The sequence below is a fragment of the Sinocyclocheilus grahami genome, unplaced genomic scaffold (assembly GCF_001515645.1).
Source record: "Sinocyclocheilus grahami isolate Dianchi unplaced genomic scaffold, SAMN03320097.WGS_v1.1 scaffold510.1, whole genome shotgun sequence".
NCBI classification, from domain to species: domain Eukaryota; kingdom Metazoa; phylum Chordata; class Actinopteri; order Cypriniformes; family Cyprinidae; genus Sinocyclocheilus; species Sinocyclocheilus grahami.
In genome coordinates, this window is record NW_015505689.1 from 51215 (window position 1) to 55392 (window position 4178).

Below are 4178 nucleotides of genomic sequence, written 5' to 3' on the forward strand. Positions count from 1 at the left end.
TCAGACCTGAATGTTCATAAGCAAAGATGGAAGAGTCGAATCACTCACTTCCACATCTATCATTGAGAGGAAGGAAGGAAGGAAGGAACTCCTGCACCATTTCATGTGGTTTTTGATCTGGATCATTATTAGGAACATGTTCATGATGACAGTGATATTTATGCACATCTCTCTCTCTCTCTCTCTCTCTCTCTCTCTCTCTCTCTCAATTTCAATTTAAGAGTGCTTTATTGGCATGACAAAAATTATACATTTGTATTGCCAAAGCAATTGCAGCTGGACTGCTTACAAATAGTACACATATGTATTAACAGAAAGAAAAATAATAATAGTAATAATAATATATAAAAAGTATTAAGCATGTAGTGCAAAATTAATTACTAATGTATGTAAGTATATAAACTAGAAATAAAAATAAAATAAGGGATTAGACAGATTTACAGAAGCAAGTAAGTAATATAGAAGTATTACTTCTATAAGAAGAAGTAATATAATACAGTAATTTGGCCTAATATAATGTAGCTGTGCTGGAAAAATCAGATCAGGGCAGGGTGAGTGTTTTCTCTTCTGTGGTGACAGGCAGACACATATTGAGCAGCAAACACACAGCAGTTCTTCTGTTCTCCTAACAGATACAACACTTTCTCCTGGTCTGAGAGAGTTTGAAATGTCTGATGGATCTGCTGTATTTTATCGTAGAACACTGTCCGTATATCTGTGTATTTGGGGCATTCTGTTAGGAAGTGCAGCTCTGTTTCCATCTGATTCAGATCACAGTGTGAACACAGTCTCTGCTCCGGTGGCAGCCATGTTTTTCTGTGTCTGCCCGTCTCTATCATCAGCTTGTGTCCGCTGAGTCTGTATCTGGTCAACATGCTTCTCAGTTTCTTATCTGACACTGTGTACAGATACTCTGCCGTACTGTACTCTCTCTTTAGGGCCAGATAGCATTGCACTTTACTCTGCTGTTGTGTTTGGGTTTGCCAGTGAGTGATGTAGCTCTGTTTGATCTGTGCAGTAATCTGACTGATTCTGATGCTGTGATGCAGAGCAGCAGTAGATGTTAGTGAAGCATCAGGACTGAAGCTCTGGATCAGCTGAGGGAGGGGCTTGCTTTCTTTGCTCATCTCTTGGTCTCTTGGTATTGTATAATGATATGATTGGGGGTCACTGAGCTTCAGATGTTTCCAGAATTTAATTGCCCTTTTTTGTATCTTTGTATCTTTAGGATATTTGCCTAATTCTGCCCTGCATGCGTTATTTGTTGTGTGCCGGTGCACGTGTAATATATTTTTACAGAGTTCTGCATGCAGGGTCTCAATCGGATGTTTTTCCCATTTGGTGAAATCTTGATTGGGATTTGTCAGTGGACCCCACACCTCACTGCCATAGAGGCCAATGGGCTCAATTACTGATTCTAATATTTTCAGCCAAATTCTAATAGGGATCTCTATAGGACATTGCCGTTTGATGGCATAGAAGGCCCTGCGTGCTTTATCTCTCAATTCATTCACAGCATGATTAAAGTTTCCCGTGGATGTGATTTTCAAACCCAGGTAGTTGTAGTGTGATGTGTGTGTTATCTGCTGAGTGCCTAATGTAAATGTGTGTGGTGTTCCCTGGGATCTGGATCTTTTCTGAAAGATCATAATTCTGGTTTTCTTCAGGTTGACTGTCAGAGCCCAGGTCTGGCAGTATTGCTGTAGCAGGTCCAGGTTCTGCTGTAAAGCGTGTTGAGTGGGAGACAGCAGAAGCAGGTCGTCTGCATACAGCAGGCATCTGATCTGAGAGTTGTGTAGGGTGAGGCCAGGGGCTGCAGATCGCTCCAGACTGCTCGCCAGTTCATTGATGTAGATGTTAAATAACATTGGGCTTAAGCAGCAGCCCTGTCTCACTCCACGCTCCTGGGAAAGATACCTCGTACGTTTGGTGCTGATTTTTACGCCACATTTACTTTCAGTGTACATTGATTTGATAAGCTCATAGGTTTTACCTCCTATGCCACTTTCAATAAGTTTGTAGAATAGTCCTTGGTGCCAAATTGAGTCAAAAGCTTTTTTAAAGTCAATAAAGCATGCATATATTTTACCTTGGTTAACGTGTTTTTCAATTAGAGTATGTAATGTATAGATGTGATCAGATGTACGGTAATTTGGCTTCTGCTCAGTACATTGTGTGTGGTGATGAAGTCTAATAGTCGAGCATTTATTATGCTACAGAATAACTTTCCCAGGTTGCTGCTCACACAGATGCCTCTGTAGTTGTTAGGATCAAATTGATCTCCGTTTTTAAAGATTGGTGTTATCAAGCCTTGATTCCAGATGTCAGGGAAGTAACCTACGCTCAGAAGCACATTGAATAGTTTTAGAATGGCCGATTGGAATTTACTGCTGGTGTGTTTTATCATTTCGTTTAATATCCCATCAGGTCCAAATGCTTTTTTGAGTTGGAGGTTTCTGATTTTTTCTTTAAGTTCTTTATCAGTTATTGGGAAATCTAATGGGTTTTGGTTATCTTTGATGGATAATTCTAGTTTTTCCAGTTGCTTGATTGTTTGATTTTGCTTACAGTTTGTGTCTGTTTGTACTTTATTAAACAATGTTTGGAAATTACTTTCCCATATTTCTTCATTTTGTATAGCCAATTCTTCATGATCAGTTTTTTTCAGATTGTTCCAATTTTCCCAAAATTGGTTTGTGTTCACTGACTTCTCGATGATTGTCAGTTGTTTTTGGGTGTATTGTGCTTTTTTGGTTCTGAGCGTATGTTTGTATTGTTTTAGTGTTTCACTGTAAAGAAGGCGGAGCTCTGCATTATTGGGATCTTTGTGTTTCTGATTTGACAATGTTCTCAGTTTTTTGCGAATAGTTTGCCATTCCTGATCAAAACAATTTTTGTCATTTTTGGGTATTTGATTTTTTCCATTTTTTGTTTTCAATTTGGATTGTTTTGCTGATTTTTCAAATATGTAATTGATATCTTTGACCGCAAGATTGACCCCCTCATTAGTGTGAGCATAGGTGTTATTTAGAAAGTTATCTACCAGCGCTTGTATTGTTTGGCTGCTAAGTGCTTTCTGATATTCTTCAGCGCTGTTGTCAGCCCATCTGTATGGCTTTCTGATGTTGTACAGCTTACTGGGCTTTGTGTTAATGCTGTTTTCTGTCTTTTTGAGATGCACAGTGATTTGACTGTGATCAGACAGAGGGGTTAGTTCTCTGACAGTGAATGATCTGAGAGATGAAGGATCTATGTCTGTTATCATATAATCAACTGTGCTATTCCCCAGAGGTGAGCAAAATGTGAATCTCCCTAAAGTGTCTCCTCGTATCCTACCGTTGATGATATACAGACCCAGGCTTCGACAGAGCTGCAGGAGGACTTTTCCATTCTTATTTACTGTAGCATCATGGTTATTTCTGTGGATATGGGAGAATGTGTTATTAATAACCGTCAGTTTGTTGTTGATATATTTGCTCCCCTGTGCGTCGGTGAAGTCCGGCTGTAGTCCTGTTCTTGCGTTCAGGTCCCCGCAGATGAGCACGTTTCCCTGGGCCTGGAAGTGGCTTGTCTCTTCTTCTAATGTGGAGAACATGTCTTCGCTGTAGTAGGGGGACTCTGATGGCGGGATGTATATGGCACACAGGAATATATCTTTTCTGGATGGGAGCAGTTCCTTGTTGATTTTAAGCCAGCTGTAGTATTTGCCTTGCTTTACTGTGTTGATGTGGTTGTGGAATTGTGATTTGTACCAGATGATTTGTCCTCCTGAGTCTCTTCCGTGTCGGACTGTGTTGAGTTTTTGTGATGGTAGGATGATTTCTCTGTAGTTGGGTGGGCAGCGGGTGATGGTGTCTGCCCTGCTCCATGTCTCCTGTAGAATTATAATATCCATCTCTTTGATGCTCTTCTGAAATTCTGTGTTTGAACTCTTTAGTCCAAAGGCTGTTGAATTCAAGCCTTGAATATTCCACATTGATATTGATAGTCATTTTAAGTGTGTGTGTGTGTGTGTGTAGGTATTACTCTTGTACATTATTTGACCAGTTTGGAGCAGATGATGTTGAGCAGGTGTCTTATATGATTGAGTTCTGCGGCTGCAGGGTTTTGTGGATGTTGGACTGCTGCGGCGTAGCTCTGTGATGGTGCTCCAGGGGTCGAGTCCTGTCTGCTTCTTG